We start from the raw sequence: 23,680 nt of genomic DNA, 5'->3' as shown, positions 1-23,680 counted from the left end.
AAGCTACAATCCACTCTTCAAGGGAGATTGAGACAACATCTTCCAATGCCCTGAATATTTTCTATGTTTTTGTGTCTCAGTTTTAGTTTTTCATGCCCTGTTTTAGAAGGGCGATGGCAAGTCTTCACTGGTCCTTTAGTTCCTTGGAGACCCAGCTCCAAGGTTCTAGGCTTCTCCACCCCTGCACTGCTCTCTGGCCTTCACCCACCAGATGTGTGTCTTAGAAAACCTGATAGATCCTGAGTATGATACTGGGTGTAAAGAGAAAGCTTGTGAACTCATATGCCTAACAGGACCACTTAGATGATGTCAGTGGGTGGGGCTGTCCTGATGGTGACTAAGGTGAGCTGGAGAGCTTGTGTCCTGTTAAAGAAATGTTTATGTGAAATATCCCAATTTAAAAATAGTTTACTACACCAAACATCTTTTTTTAAAAAAAAGGGACAAATCTTGCAAACTGTATCAGGCTCATAGTCCTCTAGTTGGTGACTTATCTATACAGATGATCTTTTCCTTCACATGCTTTAGAAAGTAGGGTGAAATGTGATTACAATTATGTGAATGTACTAGAAATTTTAATTGAAGGAATGTTCTCATTTCAAGGAATCACCCTCAAAACAACTTTTCCTGAATTTCCATTGCCTTATTTTCTTCTATCTTTTTTCTTGTTTTCCTAAAGCAATAACATAAAGGATTTTCTTTAATGCTGGTTAACCATATATCTGGTCATATATTCTCTTGTGTATGTGTGTTTCATGAATATATACATAGGTGAATATAATGTCATATTTGCAGATGTTGTATAAGAACTACTATATATAATAGCTTATCATATATTTAGAGATGTTTGAAATATACAATTACCACCCCCCTTCATTTATTAGGAAATCAGGTATTTGACAATACAGCATTTAGAATATAATTGAACTAGGTACTAAGTGTTCAAAAGCTGTCATAAAACCTCTACATTTTCTGTGGAAAGAAAGCAAACTGTCTTCGTGGGATAATTATGTATGAGGTGAGGTGCACATTGGAGGCAGCACAGCGCAGAGGGTACCACTCAGGGTGACGCCTTAAGAGGCTGCACATCCGACTTTTCCAAAGAAGGTGGGCTGCATTACAGCAGAGGCCTTCAATCGTCAGGCTCAATTCCAAAGCTCATGAATGATTTGAATTAGATTCTTTCCAGCTTCATTGTCCTCACTGCTCTAATACCAGGCCAAGTTTTCCTTATTTAAATTATTGGGACTTTGAAGGCATTTGAATTTGCATCCCTGGTGTTAAAGAGCATTATGGAGTCAGAAGAAGAGAAGGGGCTTCGGAAGAGGGAGGCCTCTGCAGTACTGAGTCTAAGAAGTATTTTGTAGATGGAATAAATGCCACTTCCTTCTTTCACATGCAGAGAACTTTGGGAACTCATGTTGAGCACCCACCTTTCAGGGTGGGACAAGATCACGTCTCTCCATACTTAGTTTCTTTGCTCCCAAAGACATCTTTCCTTTCTTTTCTAAATCAGTGGTCACTAGTTGCTTCTCGGGATTACTTTCATCCACTCCAGGTTTGTGTGAGGAAAGAGAGGCTTCCCAATTGGCCTTGCTGTCTTTCAGAATGTAGGACACACTCAATTTTTAGACACGTGTGTGTGTGTGTGTGTGTGTGTGTGTGTGTGTGTGTGTGTGTGTGTTCATTTCTAATCCCTAATACAGGGGACAGATAAGGACAAAATTACCCAAGATAAAGTCACAATACTTAAAGAAATTTATATTTTAATTGTAGCTGGCTTTTTCAGAATCCCATTCCTACATCGTACTGAAAACTTTAAATGATGTAGCTGAAATTTTATTTTAGATGTGGATAGCCTAAGCCACGTAGACATCAGCTCAAAAGAAAAAAAAACAGATTAGAATTGCTGAAAGTCTTTACCCCTGTTAGACCCTGCTTACTACTTGTGCTCCCATGCTTGAACCCCTTTAGTTGCCCCTTCAGGGTTTCCAAAGTGAGGCAGTCATTTGCCATGCTTGTGCTGACAGCTGTCCTCCTGGGGGCGCTAGGTATTCCATAATGATTTTTTGTTTTATTTTGGTATCGTTAATATACAATCACATGAGGAACATTGTGGTTAGTAGATTCCCCCCGTTGTCAAGTCCCTCCCACACACCCCATTACAGTCACTGTCCATCAGCACACTAAGATGTGATAGGGTCACTACTCGTCTTCTCTGTGCTGCAGTGCCTTCTCCATAATGATTTTTGTAGACATCTCTTTCAACAACCCTTGTCCCTGTCCTAGCTGGTCTAAAGTTTCCTCCTCTGGGCCTTAGACTGTCCTGCAGTCACCTTTTTGGAAACCCAGCAGGGGCTGCCTTGGCCCCACAGGTGTTCTGTGGGGGATGTAATTTCATTAGTGGGTTGTTGACACAGCTTTTGTCTTTCAGTTGCTCAGGTTTTTTCACTTATTTTAAATTCACATCTAGTCTTGGCTTCCTCAGAAGTCCTGAGGTCCCCCAGGGCCTGGCTGTGACACTCCTCACAAAGACTAGAATGTTGAATTGAATGCATCAATTACTCCTTAGAGCCCTGCTCCTGATGGACGTGCCCGAGGCTATTTCTAATTCAGAGGGGCAGCTTTACAAGGTCATGCTAACAGCATAGCTGGACATCAGTGAGTGATTTAACCCAGTATTTTCCAAGTTATGTTTCATAAAGCCTTGCTTATATCCCATAATCAAAAAATTAAGGAAACATTGCACACTGTAGCCCTTTTGGGAAAGTCACTATTTGCATAACATATTTAGGAGCCCTGTGAAGTCTTTCAGTAAAGATATTTGATTTGCTTTTTTTTATACCAAGCATATCACAACATAATTGATGATGGAATAATCTTTTTTTCCCAATAGAATTACCTTTCAACATCTTTTAATATCCTGTAGACCACTAATGAGGAAACATGGATTTAATGTTTTCTAGTGTCTTCTTGCAGTACCATACTTTTCCCAATCAGTGTCCCCTTCTAACTTCCTAAATGATTCTTTCCCTCCATCACTTCTCCGCAAACCTCCAATGGCCATTCTACTCTCCTTGCTTCATACTGAACTTGATTCTCACCTCACTCATTGAGGAAACAGAAGCAATCTGAAGAAAACTCCCATATCTTCTCCACCAGATTCAGCATGTTCCTTGCACTTGTGCCATACATGCCGCTCCTCTCCTGTTACAGCAAATCTATTGTCCACAGTCTGATGTGAGGCCAACACTGCAGCTGGCATGGTGAAGAAGCCCTGCCCTTTTTAGCTCCTTGAGAACTTTGCTCCTGCAATAATGTTATTTCTCTTCTGTGTCATTCATTTTTCACCATCTACTAGGTTATTTCCCAATATGCAAACATATAATACTATCTCTTGAATTAAAAAACAAAGCAAAAAACAAAATCCCTTTCTTGAGTCCCATATTGCCTTCCATCTATCACTCATTTCCTCTGGTTTACAGCAAAATTTCTCTTGAAGTTTTCTGAATTAACTAACTTTCCTTTATTTCCTTTCACTCTCTAACTTACTCCTGTCAGGATTTTACCCTCAGAAACTGTTCTTATTTGACAGCATGATCACCACATTGCTGAATCAAATAATCAGTGCCCAGTCTTCATTTACTTGTGCTCAGCATTTGACCCAGTTGATCATCCCCTTCTTCTTAAAATACTCTTTTTTTTTTTCTCACAGTGAACCCAAAAGGATCTAGACATTTTATCATTCCTGGTGCAGCAGGTAGGAAAAGTTCCTCCCATGTCCTGTGGTGGTGTCACAAAGGTGAGCCTGAGTGGACAGTGTGCACATGATGGTCTGTGTCCCAGCTTTGCAACTTTAAGCTTAGAAAACCCCACTCTCTGAAAAGTGGCTACCTGCAAACCTTCCCAACCTTTGTCTTGCTAGGAGACAAATTTGCCCTTTGTCCTAGAGGGAAGTACTATCTCTAGCTTCTAAGGCTATTTGCTTTACAAATAACTTTGAAAGTAGTTTCAAAGAAAGTTGTCCCAAGACATGTAGGAAAACCATAGAGAATTGTTTCCCAATCAATACTCCTTCTGTTGGAGTTCTCCTCCTCCCAACTATTTGCACGGCTTTCTCCCTTATTTCACTGAGATGACGCTCAAACATCACCAAATTAGAGATGCCTTCTCTGACCACCCTATCTCTCCCCTTATCTTTACATTTCTTTGAAGCACTTAGCACTGATGTTGTATTGCATAAGAGATGAACATTGTATTAGCTGTCTGCTCCATCAAAATGTAGCTATTTGGTGTCCAGAACTTTGTTTTGTTCACTGTTGAAACCCCAACCCCTGGAATAGTAGCTGACAGAGTAGGTGATCATTAACTAGCTGTTGAATGAATATATAAATAATTCCGTTCAGTAACCCTAACCACCTCCTCAGTTTTTAAGAATGAATCACTCTGGTGCTTATCCCCATGCAAGGAAGTATGATTTTTAAAATTGTATTCTTTCGAAAAAAATAATCTTAGCCCAAAGAGAGCATTAATGCACACAATTTGCACAAAAGGCAGAAGGCAATACTTTGTTAATCTATCCCTCTGTGAATGGTAGGTGTTCTTAGGAACTGGGGTGACAATAAAGAGAAGCTTTTAATACATTTCAGTTTGGTCCAGCAAAAGTGGTTAAATAGTTTAAAGGCTTTAAATCTCTAAGAAAAGCTTCAGTTATCAGGAAAATGTAATAACATGAAATATGACTTTATGTGATTAGCTTGGTTAATTAATGAGCTATTCTCTATTGAATTACCTAGTTCAGTCCTTGAGAGAACACACCAAAAATGAACAGAATGTCTTTGCTCTAATCTAACCTTGCAGCTAGGTTAAAAATGGATTCACATAATTTCTTCTGAATGTTGTTATGCACAGCAGCTGTGTGTCCTACCCATAGGATCCTTAGCAAGCATCATTTTTTCTTCTTAAAAGTCTGTGCCCTTCTGCCTGATTTATATTAAGACCCAGGTTCTCATCCCATTCAGATGTTTGGCCAGTTGACCTCTGTTGATTTATCTGATTTCTCATCTGCTATTCAGCAGTCATTTACTGAGCACAGATGAAGGCTGTCTTCTTTCAGTTCTCAAACTTAAGATCTCTTTTCTTGTTTTGAGTAGAGTTAGCTAGGTGCACAGCTGATGAGATACCACCACTGGACACTAGTTCTTCAGCGGCTTGGAGCTCAGGTATAGGAAGACAGCATTTCACCAGCAGCAAGCCACAAGGCACAGGGGCCTATGACTGCATCACTGATTGAATCTTCTGTGTGCCTGGACAGCAGGCAGGCCGATTTCAGGCCACCATATGGGTGTGAGGCTTGGCTGTGTTCTTCTCCTGGACTTTCCTCTGGGTGCTAATTGCTTTGGTGAGAGAGACTGTGCAAAGCAATTAAACAGCCCCTTTCTCCCACAGTCCTAGTTCTCAGAAGCTAGGGGCTGGGAGAGGGCTCCTGGTCTCCCAGTGGGTTGCAAATTGCTCAGAGTGAATAAATACATTTGTTCACTTTTCAAACTGTGACCAGCCACCTGGTCTCTTGTGTTGCTCTCAGAGCAGAGAAGGCAGATGACGGGCTCTCAGTCGCTGAACTCCAGCCTATAAAAATGCTTCACCGAGCTCTGAGCTATTTTTGCAAGGACATCTGTTGCCAAAAAAGAATTTTAATTAAGCAAAAACACATCTCTGTTTTGTCCATGGCAAGGAGGCTTGTGAAAGCTTTCTTGTTTCAGATGCATGCTAAATCTGGAGAAATGGAAGCCTTAAGGTATTTTGCAAGGAATATTTTGTTGCTCAATTTGAGGGACACAACAGATTTTCTATGGAAAAGAAATCATTGAAAATGCATGTTTGTGCTTTTCAAAAGAAGGCCCAGCCTGTATTAATAATTAATTGTACATAATATAATCTGACATGTTACCCCATGGTTTGATAAAGTTGAAAGCTCTTTCCACAAGGCAACCTGCCAGTTCTTTTACTCGCTTCCAATCTTCTTCCCAGGTGATATTCATTATTTTAACATCAAGCTTCCAGAGCACCACATTAACACATAAAGCAGAGGACCTGATGCTCTGCTGGCGGTTATAACCAGTCTAGATAAAATTGTCCAAACAGAAAGGGAAAAAAAGTGTGGTGATAAATGAAATCAGAAAGCAGGTTACAGACATTAATACTATATAAACTGTATATGACCAGTTCAGAGAAGGGAGGAGCCAGCCTTTCTCTAGTTTTCATAAATGCAATTATATTGGGTATTTCCCCCCCCCAGCGCAGGTGTAATGGCAAATACAATTCCTTCTAACAGGAAACTGATATTCTAATCACATACCCTTCATGTCCCTTACATGCTTTTAGGGGTGCCCTTGTTGGCAGTACAAGCATATTAGACATGGTCTAAAAAAGGGGCACTTTCAAGTAGCAGGTACCAAGGGGGATTGCTGGGCTGTGCAAGGTGATCAATTCCCTGATAATATTAGAATTGTTTCTGGCCACTCCTGTTACTGGTTTTGGTCACTCATTTGCCTTCCTGGAGGTTGACAGAGAAGGTTGAGGCAGCAAGGAGTTAATATTTCTGTACAATAGGATCTTTATAGACAAGAATCCAGTCCTAGAATACAGAATCCCATGTTATACATCAAACTTGGAATGCTTTTCTCTACTCTGGAAACTCTCTGACAATGTGATACTCACTTTTGGAGATTAACCGAACATGGAGGGGAAAAAAGAATCTCCTCTGTTCCTCTGCCATCAGTACACAACGATTTTACACAAACCTTTCGTACTGGATTGCAGTGTTCATGTGCTCTACTACAGCATAGAATTTCAAACTGTTCCACTATTGTGTTTTTTAAGTTTTCCAACAATGGTGGTAATTTTGTTTGTGATTGCTAGTACCCCTTCCCCCAGCTCTTAACAAGATTAGCTTTGTTCTATCTATTATAACTTTATTAACTTTTCTCTACCTAAAAAAACTTTATTAACTTGATTCTACCTACCATAATGTAAATAAACAGAGCATGAATCCCAAGGTCCCAGAACCCTCACCTAAAGAAATATTTATAGAATTTAGAAATACATATTTTATGCATTCTTTCAACACCAGTTTTGTGATGATTCTTCTGAGGACAGTGAGTGGTAGCTGCTTGTGCAAATTTAATTTAAAATTTGGCTTTAGACCTAGTTTTCTTTAGGCTTTTGTCTTTCCATTTCCTGGTTTTATTAGGGTGTGTTGGTTGAGATGAAAAGTAGGTTAAGAAGAAAAGGGAAATTTATTTGGCTAGCAAAACTGCCAAGTTCCAAGTTAAAGGCTTCAGAAACTGCTAGAACCAGCTCCTCCATCAATCATCACCACTCAGTCTGGTCTTTCATATTGTTCCCTCTACTATGACACTTCCTCAGGCAGATCTTCCTACGTAATAGCGTGGAGCAGCTCTTTACACTTACCTTTGCAATACTTCCTTTCCTGTGTTTCTAGCGAAGGGCTAGGCTCTCAGTACCATGTTCAGAGCACAGACTGAGGTGGACTACCTAGGTCTGTATTCTGATTCTACTACCTACAAACTATTTGACATCTGGAAGGAAACTGACTCTGTGCTTCAGTTTCCTCATCTGTAAATTGAAGATAATACCAGTTCCTAGTTTGTAAGCTTATTGGGAGTGTTAAATAAGTTTAGTATATGTGACAAGCTTATAATGCTTTTTAATGATTATTGTCAAGTGCCATTCATGAAATATATTGCTGTGGCCAGGGGATAAAATACACTGATTGGACAGATCTTGGTCATGTAGCTTCTCTAGAGACTGGGATGAGATCTTCAATTTAAACCACTAGGATCTGTTATCAAAAGAGGATAATGTGGGTGTCTTTTACAAGACAAAGGATGCCAAGAACCTTGGAAATTTATACAACTAGCTAAGACAGACTTGGAATCTAATCAAGCAAAATTATGGAGGTGAAAATCTTTTTTGAAATAGTAAAGTGCAATGAAATTTCAATGTGATTGGCTCCATGACTTGTTTTAGGGACTCAGTAAAAAGACAACACCGTCCTGAATCTTAAAGTGGATACACAACAAATCTGGTTCTTCTCATCATATATATCATCCTATTATTGTGAACACAGAGATACAGATGAAGAACTGACATGGGTTCAACAAGAAATAGGGGGAAAATGGTCTTACATAAGTTAACAATGTTGAGGATGACAATAAATTAGAATAACTAGTTATAATCAGAAAAGATTTATTAAAGGAAATAATTTTCTAATGGAAATTTAAAACTTCAGAATAGAGCAATACTGAATTATTAATCCCCTAGATAATTTTTTATTCCTCTATAACATTCAAATCAGGAGATCTATTATTATATTGAATCCAAATTAAAGAAACAATTCAACCAGTTATCCAGCTGTCAAAACACTGTACATGGCTTTCCTCAACTTAGTCATGCCATTCTCTTATGAGTGATCACAGGACATACCAATTCCTTGAAGAACTTCAGAATCTTTGGGAATGGCAGAATAAAAGATGAGATGCCTTTGTATCTGTTTTCAGTATTAGCTATCATCTCATCTAGCTTAATGTATTTTTGTGTATTACAAGTTATATTTCATTATCTGAATACATAATACATGAAAGATAAAGTTAATATTTCACTGATTCACCATATCTATGTTCTTTTGAAGGCAGACTGTTCAGTTGTTGAAATAGTAATGTCAGTTGAGATAATCTTTTGGAAATCTTACGCTAGCAACAAATACCCAATGTAAAGATAACTCAGCACAAAAGTGATCTGTGTCAGAATGGATGGCTGGTCTGTCTCAGTAGCAATGTATGTAAAGAACACAATATAGTCCTTAGTCAGGCCTTGCCCTTTGCAACAGTGAATGTTCAGCCTCATTTATGGGAACTGCAGCCATTATATAATTACAGAGGCTTTATTTTAGGTAGCTTTTATTATTATGAAATAGTCTTTGCTCCCCTTTTCATTGTTGTAGTAAAAATGTAAGGTAAATAGAGGCAGCGGCTACGCCACAGAGAGGTTTCTGGGAAATCACCAACTTGATCCACATAAAGGCCCTCAATAACAGGCATGCTCAGCAAAAAAGTGTATTGTCAATATAAATACAGCCTCTAGTCAGAGCCCCTCCCACAGTCACTCCAAATAAATTTTCAATACAAATAAAAGACTGTGTCTTAGCTATGTGGGCTTAGTTTTGAGACTGAATCCCTGGTCCTCCAGTTCCAGTTTGACAGCTGCTCACTGCCCCTCTAAGTAGAAATTGTGGGGATACTGTTGGATAGAAATAAATAGTATATGAATTACTTTATAATGGAGAATCTGAGCCTTGTGTAAACTCAAATGGGGTTTGTCTATTCTATCAATTGACTGCTAAATGTGTTGGTGCTTAAAAGGATGTTGTAGTTTTAATTTAGAAAATGATAGTGCGAAAAATGGAATATTCAAGGCATGACCTAGTCACATGTGGAATTAAGCTGTGAGTGGGATTTTTTGAGCCAAGTTACTGAAGGCTGTGATCTTATCAAAATTCAAATGAGGGTTATCATGCTTCCAGAATTGCAGAGTACAGACATAAAAATTCACTGCTCCAGAAAAACAACAAGAACATTGCAAAAATCATTAAAATCAGATTTTTAGAACAAGAAACCCAGTGAATCTTGGTAAAACATTGTGCTTTCTAGAAGTTTAACATGCCCTAGTATAATCTCTCTCTCCCTAGTTCCACGGAAGTCTTGAAAGGCAACAAACTGACATCACTATAGCCATAAAAATAGCAACTTAACAGTCATGGGAGAATGCAGAATGAGTTTGAAGCTCCCAAAAGCCTCATTCACAAGGAATTTTCATTTGATATTTACATTTAATTCCCTATAAATCACTACTTGTGGGACTTACCTTTATTTGAACTGCTTCAAGGCTTACTCAGTGAAAATAGCCTTTTTCTCTGGACCATTTGACAAAAACAGTCACTGGCAACTGTTTAATGTTGCATCTGCCTGAAGTGGCCACAACAGTTGGGGAAAGCAAGAATTGGCCAAAAGACTTAAAAGAGAAAACTGGGAGAAGATGGCCATAGATAGGGAGCATGGAAAAATACAAATACTCTTGAAAACCTAGAAGGATACATGCATATTCAGGGCTATGTGCATGTTCAGAAAAGACATGAGAAATCCTTAGTTTTTCACTGCTAGCTGATCTTGAGGTTCTATACAATCAGGAAGTGAAGGCTAAGGCAGAGCTAGACATTGCCTGCTAGACTACTGCAAGCATGCATCAACACACCCAGCAAAGGCTGGGAGTCTAATTGGTTCAAAGCATTTAAGAACATCTCATTCAAATTACTGGATGACCATTGCACTGACCGCAGAGATGTCAATGGCCACAGATGATAAAGATTACAGACTTTAAAGGAATAGTTGAGAAAAGTTACTTAGCAAAAATGGTAACACAATAAATAGTAACACGAAAAATCTCTGGGACAATTTATCTGATATGCAAAGTTGCCACATTATATTATTTACAATGTCCAGATTTCAACCAAAAAATATGCATGGAGAAAAATAGGAAAGTTTGGCTCACACATAAGTAAAAAAAAAAATGCAGTCAGTAGAAAAAAAAAAACCTAGACAACAGACTTAACAGAAAAGTTTAAATCAAATATTATAAATATGTACAAAGAAATAAAAAAAAGTGAATAACTAAAGGAAAGCTGGAAGATTTGAGAAAGAAAATCTCATCAATAGAGAATATCAATAAAAAGATAGAAATTATATTTTAAGAATTCTGCATTTGAATGGTAGTACAATAACTGAAAGCAAAAAATTTACTGGATGGGCTCATTAATGATTTAAACTGGAAGTTCTGAAATTGGGTGAAAATGTTAGTTTGCATATTCAACAAGGTCAGTGAACTTCAAATTGAGATTTATACTAACACACATTATAATCAAACTATCAAAATAAAGAGAATATTAAAAGCAGCAAGAGAAAAGGGACATATGTGTACAAGGCATCCTCAGTAAGTCTAGCAGCCAATTCATGAGATGTGTTGGAGGACAGATGGCAGTGAAATTATACATTCAAATGCTAAAAGAAAAGACTATCAGCCAAGAACTCTATATCCAGCAAAACTACCCTTCAAAAGACTGGACAGAGATGAAGACATTCCCAGATAAGCAAAAACTGAGGGGATTGCTCTTGAGCATATTTGACCTAAAATAAATACTAAGGAGATCTCTTCAGACTGAAATGAAAAGAACACTCCACAGTAGCTCAGCTCCACATGAAGAAATAAAGAGCACCATTAAAGGTAACTATAATAAATATAAAAGACAGTATGAACTTTTGTTTGTAACTCTCCTCTTCTCCAATCTTATTTAAAAGACATTTATTTAAAGCAATGATTACAAAGTTCTGTTGATGAGCTTACATTGAATAAAGATCTCATTTGTTTGATAACACTAGTGTACAGAAGGAGGGATAGATCTATGAAGGAGCAATATAAAGATTTATATTGGTACTAATCAAAACTGTTCTAAATTAAAATGCTAATGGAATCAACATGGCAACCATCAACAAATTAACTCAGAAATATAGTAAAAGAAATTATGTGGGAATTAAAAAAGTATACAGTTTAATATAAAGGAAGGCAGTAGTGAAGAAAAAGGAGTAAAAAGACATAAGACATAGAAAACAAAAAACTTATCTGTAAAACTCTCATCAGTAATTATATTAAATGTAAGGGAGTTAAACCTTGCAAGGCAGAGATTGGGAAAATGAATAAAAACACATTATTTAATTACAAGCTGTCTATGGAGGCACACTTGAGATTTAAAGATACAAATAAATTGGAAGTAAAAGTTGGAAAAAGATACACCATGCAAAAATAGCTGAAGTGGCTATACTAAAATAAGACAAAATAGAATTTAAGATAAAAAATTACTTAAGACAACGAAAGACATTTTATAATGAAAAAGTGTCAATCCATTTGGGGAAAAAAATTAGCAGTTATAAATACATATGTATCCACCACCAGAGCCTCAAAGTACATGAAGCAAAAAACTGATAGAACTTAAGGGAGAAATAGATCATTCAACAATAATTTCTGAAAACATCAGTACTCACTCTCAGTAGTGAAAAGACCAACTAGATTGAAGATCAAATGAAATGATGCCCAATATCATTATTATTAGGCAAATATAAGTCAAAACCATATCAAGGAAGAGTTTTGGTAGGATTGCTATGTAGGAAGCAACAGGAATCTGTTTTCCCACCTAGACAATAATTGCAGTGACAGAATCTCACTTATTTAACTGTTTTGGAACTCTGGAGTCTATTGAAGGTTTCTTATTTCTAGAGGAAGCCTTGGACAGAAAGTCATTGTTCTTGTTGTTCATTCTTAGCTCTTAGAATGGTAACAACCACCTGTCTCCATCCCTATACCTATGGTAGACAACTGTGCATGCGTTCCTGGAGTAACCTATGCATAGCTTGTGGGAGACAGGGTCGGCAAAAAGGACTCTGCTCTCCAAATATTGAGGATCTGTGCTCTGATTCCTGTTTGTTGCTTCTGATTGTGGAGGTGCGGATATAGTGTTTGGCAGCAATTGTTGCAAACCTCTCCCTGAGCAGCTGCAGTGAATCTAAGGTATTTAAAGGGCTAGAATGTTTTTTCTCTCCCATCATTTTTCTCTTTTGATCCTTTTGTATGCCATATATTTAAGGACTAATGCATTCAAATATAACCACAGATATGGGGGAATTTTAAAGGTTATCATGCTTGCCTAGGGAAAGATATAGTCTCAGATAAGACCTGAGATGACCTTAAGTTTATACCTCAGTCTGGTACTCATCCACCCTACAATAAATACAGAAACAATAACAAAATGGCAAATCTTGGGGAAAGGGAAGAATTGGATATCCTTTACCACATTATAAGGTCCAAATGTCCAGTTTTCAACAACAAAAAAATCACAAGCCCTGCAAAGAAATAAGAAAGGATAGCCCATTCAAAGGAAAAAAAAATTCAATAAAAACTTTTCCTGAGAAAGACCAGATAGTGGATTTAGTGCACAAATAGTTTAAAACAACTATATCAAAGATGTTTAAAGAGCTAAAAGAACACATGGAAAAAGTTAATAAATGACTACATTTCTTGTAAAGAAAATTTACAAAATATAAATATCAATAAAAAGATAGAAAACATAAAGAGGAAACCAAAAAAATAATTATGGAGCAAAAAAGTACAATAAATGAAAAATCACTAGAGGGATTCAAAAACATATTCAAGTATGCAGAAGAAGAAAAAAGAGAACTTACAGATAGGACCATTAAAATTACTGAGTCTGAGGAATATAAAGACCAGGAGCCTCAAGGATTTGTGGGATACCATTAAGTAAACCAACATACATATTATGGATGTCCCAGAAGGAGAGGACAGGAGCAGAGAAATTATTTGAAGAAATAATAGCTGAATTCTCCCCAAATTTGATGAAATACATGGATACAGACTTCCAAGAATCTCGACAAATCTCAAGCATGATAAAATCAGAAACCTACACTGAGGCACATTACAATCAAACTGACAAAAGCCAAAAGCACAGAGGATTTTGAAAGCAACAAGAGAGAAGCAAATTGTCATATACAAGCAGTTCTCAGTAAGATTACTCACATATTTCTCATCAGAAGCATTGGAAGGCAGGAGGAACTGGGTTGATATATTCACTGTGCTAAAGGAAAAACGTTACCAATGAAGAATCTTATATCTGGAAAAACTGTCCTTCAAATATAAGGGAGAAATTAAGACTTCCAAGGTAAAAAGAAGTTGAGGCACTTTACCACTAGAGTTGCCCTACAAGAAATGCTAAAGGAAGTCCTTCAGGTTGAAATGAAAGGACATTAGACAATAACTTGAAGCAGTAAGAAGAAATAAAGATATCTCATAAAGATAAATACGAACAATTAAATTATGGTTTGAATGATTGTGCACCCCCCTATAGTTCATATGTGGAGATCAACTGTAGAAGTCAAATTTATAAAAAGAAAGACAGTACAGTGGGGTTTCCAGAGACTGAGGGGAATAGAGAGTTATTATTTAATGGATACAGAGTTTTAGTTTTGTAAGATGAAAAGTTTTCTGGAGGTGAGTGTTGGTGATGTTTGCAAAACAATGTGAATGTATTCAATGCCACTGAACTACACACTTAGAGGTAGTTCAAATGATAAACTTTATGTACATTTTAACAATTTTTAAAACTAACTTTTAAAATGCATTGAGATACTACTTCATACCTACAAGAATACCTAAAATAAAAAAGATAGACAATAACATGTGTTGATGAAGATGCAGAGAAATTGAACCCATCATACATTCTTTATGAGATTATAAAATGCATCAGCCACTTTGGAAAACAGTTTGAAGTTCCTCAAAATTAAACATAGTTACCATATGATGCAGAAATCCCACAATTTTGTCATATAATCAAGAGAATTGAAAACATATGTCTACACAAAAACCTGTACATGATTGTTCATAGCAGCATTATTCATAACTGTCAAATAAAGGAAACAACCCAAATGTAAATCAACTGACAAAATGAATAAACCTTTATAGTATATCCATTAAAATGGAATATTACTCAGCAATAAAAAGGAATTAAATACTGATACAAGCTACAGTAAGTATGAACCTTGAAAGCATTATGCTAAGTGAAATAATCCAGGCATAAAAGACAGTATATTACATGATTCTGTTTATATGAAATATCTAGAATAATAAAATCTATATAAATAGGAAATAGATTATTGGATATGAAGGACTTTGGGGGAGAAGAAATGGGGAGTGATTCTAATAGGTATCGGGTTTCTTTTTGCATTGATGAAAATATTCTCGAGTTAAACAGTGGTAATCATTGTACTACTCTATGAGTATACTAAAAATACTTAATTTTACACTCTAAAATTGTGAATTTTATTATATGTGAACTATATCTCAATAAAGCTGCTATTAATTTTTAAAGTTTCACATGAGACTGATAATTTTGCTGTTAGCTCTTACACAGGAAACCTTGGCTGATAAAACAAACAAGTGTTGTTAGTAACCTAGTAAATAGTGGTATTTATTTTTCATTAGGAAAGTCATTATGATATCAATTGAGTTATTACATAAGGTATTAAAATAGTTTCTTTTTGCCTCAAGGTATGTTTCACTGATGGTTCTCATTGCATGAGTATAGATTTTGCATAAATTACACAATGTAATCCTTTCAAACACATCTGGAGCAAGGCTTTTCCAGGGAAAAACTGCAGATACAGGCCTATCCTGGTGAATCACAGGACTAAGCCAGATACACCTCTTGTTTGTTATCTGTTTTCCCACACACCTATTTCTCAATAGGCATTTTCAAAGAGTTCAGAGATAATTCTATGATCCAGGTTCAGTAAGGAGAACTAGACCAAGTTCTTGCTGCCCAGAGAAAGTATCTTAATTTTTTTTTTCTGGCATTGTACTATGATTCCTTTCTTGGGAGTATAAAACTGTGCGTGCCAAATTCCTAACACTTTTGCGGTATTTAAGAGAAAAAAGGTCCTGGCAAGAAATCTGCAAGTATGATGGTGGGCCCAGGTGGTTCTTTTTTTTTTTCCTCTTCCAAAGCTTCCCCCAGCTCCTTTCCACCTAGGCTGAACCTGTGGAGTCCGTTCTTAAGCCCCCCAGGGCTCCACCCAGTCACTGCCAGGAGCCAGGCCACCCTGTTAGAGCAGCACAGGCCCCAACAGGCAGGGGCTGGGGTGCTTGCATAGCTGAAGCTGCATGCTGCGTTCAGCGATGGGAGCGAACATCGAGAGCTGAAAGTAGGCCTTCTTGCCACAAGCCTAGAAGTGGACCACACACTTCTCTGGCTTTTCGCTTGGTGATATTGTGCTTCCCAAGCACAGTCAACATGTACTTTAGCTGCATGAAGATACAAGCTTGTGTGAGAGTTGGTTTGGACACTATTTTGATGTTCTGATTTTGTTACAAGTGTAAGTTTGTTTTTAACTTTTTAAATTTTTTCTTAAACATTTCTCAATCTATTGTTCAGTTAAAAAAGTTGAATTGGTACAAAGTTTCTTCCTAGTTTTTTGTCATTAACTCATTTATGTGAAAATAATACAATTATATATCATTTTTACATAGATAGTTTGATACAGGCTATGTATATATATATATAGTATCAACTTATCAGACTGTATGTATGTGTATGTTTTTAAAAACCAGGAGTTGGAAAGTATTTTTATTCCAATAGTATAATAGAATGGTGTTTTCTATGTTCTAAAATATAAAATACAAAATAGACATCAAGAGGACTGGGTAGAGTCCAGTCACTATAGAGTTTGTTATGTATGGTTCAGCACTGAATGAAAATTCTGCCTTTCCCATTGATTTTCCTGTGAGATTGTTAGTGATTCCTTTTATGGAGCCAATGATATAAGGTGCTAAAAATTAAAAATTAAAACTAGGGGGATAATTATAGCCAGAGTTAAAGAGGTTAAGCCCTAGACATCCACTTTCAAAGTTACTATTACTGGAGGTGTTAAAGGGAGATACCATATAAATACAAGGTCTTGAAGGCTGATATCACCAGACTGAGAGCAGCAAAGAAGCAGCCGGAACAGAAGCAGCACAGGTGGATGAGTATTGTTAGGAAGGTGTCTAAGAGGAAGGACTGAAACTAAATCACTCATGCTCTTGGGTAAGGTCAGGGATCCAGGAGGTCACAGATAGAAGCCTGAACTCACTGACAGAAAAGCAGAGTGAGCCTAAGCAATGCTGGTAGGAAAATAGACTAAAGGGCTGAGAAAAAGAGATGAGGAAACAAAATATACTAATTAGTGGTTAACTGCAGGTCAGTTTGGATCAAAATCTAGGTAAATTTGTTATAGGTCAGCAAAGCCTGGGAGCAAGTGCTGAAAAGGCAGATCCAGCAAATAAGGTAGAGGGGCCACTGGTTATGCCCACTGAGATCTAGCCCTATCTTTCTGGGGACTATCTATCTCAGAGAACTGTGCAATTACCTGCAAGAATCGGGGCTCTCATCACCAGCAGCATCACCATCGTCATAGTCTTCACCATTTGTTGTAGCTTACATTCCAGGAACTAAGAATTTACATACATGCTTTAATTTAATCTTAAGAGTCCTATGCTTTTAAAGTTTTATTATCTCATTTTCAGATAAACAAAAAAAGTATAACTGAAGCTCACGAAAATAAGGTAACTGGATAAAAGGCATGTAGTAGTAAATAAAACTGACATTAAGACCTACTCTACAATCTGTGCTCTTAGTAATCAGACACACTGTCTTTAGCAGCATCTCCTGCATCAGTACAAGATAAAATGCGGCGAAAGCTGCATAAAACCTAAGAGAAACTTACCTTTCCCTCATCTCAGGTAGCCATGGATTGTGGTTATAAATGAGGGACTAGGAGGAGGCGAGGAAGGGATTGCCTACTGTAGTCCCCTCTTATCTGCAGTTTCAGGTCCCTGTAGTCAACCACGGTCAGGAAACAGGTGGTCCCCCTGCTCACATCATCAGAAGGTCGGTAGTGGCTTAACTCGAGTTCACGATGCCTACATCATTCACCTCACTTCATCTCATCACAAGCATTTTATCATCTCACACCACCACAAGAACAAGGATGAGTAAAGTACAACATTTTGAGAGAGTGAGACCACATTCACGTAATTTACAGTCCATTGTTATCATTATTCCATTTTTCCTTGTAGTATAGCTGATATACAATATTATATTGGTTTCAAGTATACAACACAGTGGTTCAACAGTTTCACACATTATTAAATCCTCACTCCAACTAGTACAGTTACTATCTGCCAACATAGAAAGATGTTACAGAACCATTGGCTATATTCTCCATGCTGCTCTTCCATCCCTGCAACCTACTTATATTATGATTGAGATTTTTGTACCCCTTTATCTTTCTTACCCTCCCCACCCACCCACCCCAACTACTCCCCCATGGACCATTTTATTGTTAGTTATTGTTGTTAATTACTGTGCCTAATTTCTAAATTAAACTTTATCATAAATATATATAGGGTAAAACATAGTATATATAGGGCTTAGTACTATCTGTAGTTTCAGGCATCCAGTGGGGGGGCTTGGAACATATCCCCATGTACTATAAAGTGTAAGCAGAGCTTGTCCTACTAATTAGATATTATATCCAGTTTAGGTTGCTACCCATACACTTTAATGCTGATTTTGTGTAGGTGGAGATGGGGAAGCTTATATAACCGGTATCACATATGTCTTATCTCATGAGCTCAGACAGTCGAGTTGGAAGGGTCCTCAGAAATTCCCAAGTCCAGCTTTCTTACTCTATTATGTGATCTCCAAACTCTATTTCATGCTGAGCAGAAAACTCTGCCAGCCCTTTGCAACTCCCAGACCCCAGGGCAGAGGGAGCTTCTGTTTCTCTGGAGTGCCACATTTTTCCCTATGGCAGTGAGAACACTGGCTGTATCTTATTATGCATTATTGTTCACGGCTCTATCTCCTTTCCTATCATTATTGGGTTGCAAACTATCTAAGGGTAAAAATTTTGCCCTAATTCTTTTTGGGATTTGCCCAATATAATATCTAACATAAAGCGATGTGTAGTTACCAAGATTTATTGAATTGAATTTCCTATATGACTAATCAAAGTGCCAAAATGTCATTTGCTCCAGTCCCATGGATTCAGAGCAAGGACCAGGAAAGATTTCTCTTACTCATAGTTTATAATACAGTGTTGCAGCCCTCCTCTGGGGTAAGAATTTGTCTCTCTTTGTAGGAGGTGTGTGAGTGGGTGTCACTTCCTAACCTTGCTCCCCAGAGCACTCAGGTCATTCTCCAGTGTTGGAGAGTGATGGACGGAATTTTAAAAATTTATTTTATATTTTTCATAAAAATATAAAAGGATGGAATTACAAAAATTATTCAGGACAGCACTAAGCACAGGGCTATTTTGCTGCTTTTTGTCTTTGATGAAAAGATAGAACCCAAATGCAGGAGAAGCTAAATTGATTTCTGCACACTCTTAGAGAGAACGAGTGACAAAATTGGAATTAAAATCTAGGTGTTTGTGTGTTGGTTTGTTTCAGATCAAACAGCACTGAACCATGCCCTAAATAGTCTCCAAAAGAACTTAGAACAAATGTCATGAATATACATGCTTTAAAAAACCAATGTCCACAACCAAATAAAAAATGTCTGATGTGGGCATGTACAATTTCCATATGTTTTTTGAGCATGGAGGAAGGTGTGCAGGATCACTCTATATTGTCTTCCTTGGAGGAAAACTGGTGGAACTGGAGGAAATTTCAATTGGAGATTGACTTTTTTTATTTATGTTCATGTGGTTTCCCACAAAAATGAATTTAAAATTTTTAAGAATTCTGACTGATTGACTCTGATATTTGAACACCTTGTTTTCACCCAGGCACATCTATTCTGTTCCCTTATTATATGGAACAGAGATGACAGGCTAGCACATGTTAATGAGATTTGTTATATTAATAAGTGAGCCTATAATGACTGTTTAGGACCCTGGGATAGGAGTGAAAATACAGCCTGGCTTCCCAGACCCCTAACCCAGAAGGTGAACTCTGATTCAAAAAGACTTTCAGAGCTTCAGAAAAATTGCATGAGACTCGTGCTCACTGTTACACTTCACAGCCACATTCCCTGTGGTGCCTTCCATATCTGTCCCACTTCCCAATTTTCTCAGTTAAAATTCCAAAGAGGGAGAAAGAATTGGATAGGCCAAGATTCTTTTGGTGTCACACCTTATAAAACATTATTCTCCTTTCTGGTGTATGTGGACTACAAAGTTGTCTTTCTATCAGAGGCCCACCCTGTGCTACAACCTGCTTCCTGGGAGGTGGGCTTGTGTTGTAAAAGTCATGTGGTCGTGAGAGGGATGGGGAAGACTTTGACTAGCTCTTGGTCTTGGTAAGCCTATTCAGTGTTTATTTTTATCTAATTTAGCCCCAGAAGAAGGAATATTTTTATACATGTGTCTCACTTGTTATTTCTAGGCCCATAGTTAGTTCTTGGATATATTTATTCCCTTAACTCTCATTATATTCTACTGAGGTTGCCTCTGTATAAATGTTTAACCATCACTAGACTCAAGCTCTCTAAGGAATAGGATTGTGATTGCTTTATGTGGTATCACAGGCATTTGTCTAGCCAGATCATAGGAGAACTTCAGTAAATATTATTCGAATGAATGGATGGCCTCCAGGATAACTGGGGAATTCTTTGGGTTTGTGAAAACACGGCATTGTTTAATTTCCAGGAGCCTGAGTTCCTTCTTCTGTTAATCTGTAACTGATATTTGTATTAGTGATTCTGCAACACAACCTGGGGCCCAGTGGGTCTTCAGGGTGTTGACGGGATTCTGAGTACCTTGGAAATGGTTATGAAAAGATGGCAGTGGGGTAGCAAAGTGGGGCATGAGTGAGGTGGGAGCTGGGTAACTCACTGGGATTGGTTGTGTAACATGAAAGGCAACCCACCCATCTGGAAATGCTACACAGAAGGGAGGATTGGCAGATCATATCTGTTCTATCTCTGATCTGGAAAGCTCAGAAACAGCTGTCAAACCCTGCTTGGGACTCGTTCACATCCTGCCTGTGATATGAATCCTAAGGGGGCGATACCCACACAATCACGGTATTGTTCCAAGCAGCACAATAAGCTTGCCATAGCCTTGGGCTCTCACGCATGTTCTGACAGCTATGTACAGAGACACCCTAGCTGTCTGAGAAGCCATTTTATTTTTGCATAGTTTTCAGGACACTTTTAAATGTCACCTATCAAAGTTTAGTTTCTTCCCACGGTACCTAGCCTGGGAAAGTGTTATTCAGGGTACATTTGGGTAGGAGGCATGACGTCAGTGTAAAGTCACCGATTGCCTAAAGGCCAAGAATCCCCTTTGCCCCTGAGCCCTGGTTCTGCTAGACCAGTCAGTCTCCTCTCTCTAGGCTGTTAGGAAACATGTCAATGGCATGAAAGAACACAGAGCCCACATCTGTTTTAGCCAGGGTCTCATAAAGGTGATTCAAGTATCTTAAGCCAATGACATTTCAGGAAGTATTTCAACTCTGCAGGTCCTTCTCAGGGTCCATTTAACCTACATGGCTTATAGTATAGACAGGAGTAAAAGGATTGGGGTAGAGGTAAAAAGAAAATGTAATTATTTTTATTTTTAAAGAATATTTGTAATTCCTGCCAAATGGTAGTGGAGACAATCATATGGAGATTTTGAAAGAGAAATTCCAATCCCATTGCCTCAGCATTCTAGACAAACAAGGCAAAATAATTACACTCAATATCAGCAGTTTTTAATTTTTCAGTAGGTTGTGATAAAGAGCATAAGTGTTGGTGTCATAAAAAACCAGGTTTGGCTACAAACTTGAATACCTAGGAGCTGTGGGGTCTTGACTGAGTTCACTCACATGTAACAGGGAAAATCAAATCTCCCTTGCGTGCCTCTTGTGAGGCTTACACACACTGAAGTAAAGCAGTGGGCACAGTCCGTGGTATGATGCTTGTTCAATAAATAGTTTGTACTAAAATTCCATTTGGAGAGTGTTGCCTTACCCCAGCTTGCCTGCCTGCCTTCTCAGTCTCATTCAAGCTTGTATAGAGCTTTGATTAATGGGAACCTACAGAGAAACAGTGAGCCAGAGCTTTCTTCCTAGCGAATATTAGACACCAGCATTGGCAAGTTATCTAGGGAAAATGCAAGGCCTTATGGAAACACTGCTTTGAACCCGATCATGGCTGGTGTCAGGCCTCACTGTGCAATGTGGAGTTACCCACTCTATTTGCCTCCATTTGCTTTAGATGACTTTAACAGTTAACACCTACAGATGTCTCTCAGGCTTGGAACAACATGTTGCCACATGCCCTGTGAACCACTGTAAAGAATTAACTTTCTTTGCCATTTGAATTTGTCTTAAGTTGCTGTAAGTGTTTACTGACATTGGTGTTAATACTTCACTCATCGGTGTTGTGAATTTCTGGCTACTGTTTCTTAGTTTCCCAGCTATGAAATTTAGTTGTTTGATTTTAAGCATCAGCTCCAGTCATTTTCAGTCCTGAATTCATGGATTCCCAGTCTCTGAATTTCTTAGTATGTAGACTAAGAACTTTAATTGTGAGGTGGTGTAGTTTACTAACACCTAACTTATTTTTACAAGAATATGGATGGCTCAGTATAGTGGTTAAGAGCACAAATACTGGAGCTGATGTTCAGGTTCTAATCCCAGAACCATCACTTACATGTATGTGACCTAAAACAAGTTACTTGATGCCTCTGGACCTCAAGTTTCTCATCGTCATAGAATGCTTGTGTGGATTAAATGAGTTCATGTATGTGAAGCACTAAAAACAGTTCCTGAAATGTAGAAAGTGCTGCAGAAGTGTTAACTGTTATATTTATTGTTATGCATAGAAAATAGGGGTTTCTCCTTTTCTGCAAAAGAGCACTAATCAAACTATACTCCCAGTCCTGCTAGTATTCAGTTCTAGAACCTCAAAGGGGGCTTTCTGATGGATCCCTCTGATGACAAGTAGGACTGAAGGTTAGACTGGCATCTGTAGAGCCCAGGACAGGGGAATCTTCTTGTACCAGAGCTGGGGGTTTGCTGAATATCAGGCAGCAGGATCTGCTGAAAGTCATGGGATGTTGAAAAAAAGTATTCATACAAGTCACAAAAACAAGTTTAGTGCATGATATATAAAACGGGAAGGTGATAGTGTGACAGTGTCATATGCATTATAACAGAGAAGCATTGGACGACAGCAGAAGCTAGTCCCAGGGGAATTCTTAATGTAGGATGGGTGGGTTGGCTACATTGAAAGGAAAAGAGGCAGAGTAGTCATGATGAACCATCAGTTCCTTTCCCTATTAGGCTAAATTTGATACTTCCTTTAGTTCACCTGCTGGAAAGTCTTGGCACATTCTACTGTATTCCTGAGACAGGAAGCAATTTCCCTTGGCTACTCCTAGGGTCCAGTAAATCAGGTTCTAAGTTGGTCATGGTGTTCACGGGGGTCTAGGAATTCTTCAAAGAGTAGCTTAGCAGTTGTAGATATGGAGAATTTTGAATTATATTCTCCAATGCTTGGAAAACAATAAATAGCTAATAATTCACAGAGACAAAAGATTTCAGAAATGACATAAAAATTAATTTCCTGCCCATTCTATAATTTAATGCATACTATGTGCTGCTGAGTGTTATATAGTTTGTGTATATCATTGCATTGGTCCTTAGATCAACCCAATAAAAGATATTGTTAGACTCATTTTTTTTCATGTGATTGATGTACTGCTTAGTGAGATTATATTATTTGCTACAAAATACCATGATCTGACTCAGGCTAAAAAAGATCATTCTGGGTTAGGGAGGGGGTGAGAATTAAGTCAGTGGGACTAATTACTAGGCTACAGCAGCTTTAGATAAGACATGATAGTGTCTTATCCTAAGGTGGAAACATTGTCAGATTCTGGATACATTTTGAAGGTAAGACTAGCAGCAGTTCCTGACAGAATGGTTTGAGCAAAGGAGAAAAGGTAAGGGG

General features: G+C 37.9%; 1 long non-coding RNA gene across 1 annotated transcript in view; it reads left to right on the top strand.

The window, feature by feature from the left end:
• Window positions 1-15,484: 15,484 nt before the first annotated feature.
• Window positions 15,485-23,680, top strand: part of LOC140850483 (uncharacterized) — a 29,463-nt gene continuing 21,267 nt past the window's right edge. Inside the window, exon 1 of the long non-coding RNA XR_012133386.1 lies at window positions 15,485-16,070. This is a non-coding gene — a long non-coding RNA (uncharacterized lncRNA). The remainder of the gene's footprint in view (window positions 16,071-23,680) is intronic.

Source organism: Manis javanica, chromosome 7 (assembly GCF_040802235.1).
Source record: "Manis javanica isolate MJ-LG chromosome 7, MJ_LKY, whole genome shotgun sequence".
NCBI lineage: Eukaryota > Metazoa > Chordata > Mammalia > Pholidota > Manidae > Manis > Manis javanica.
This window is presented reverse-complemented; position numbering and strand designations above follow the sequence as displayed.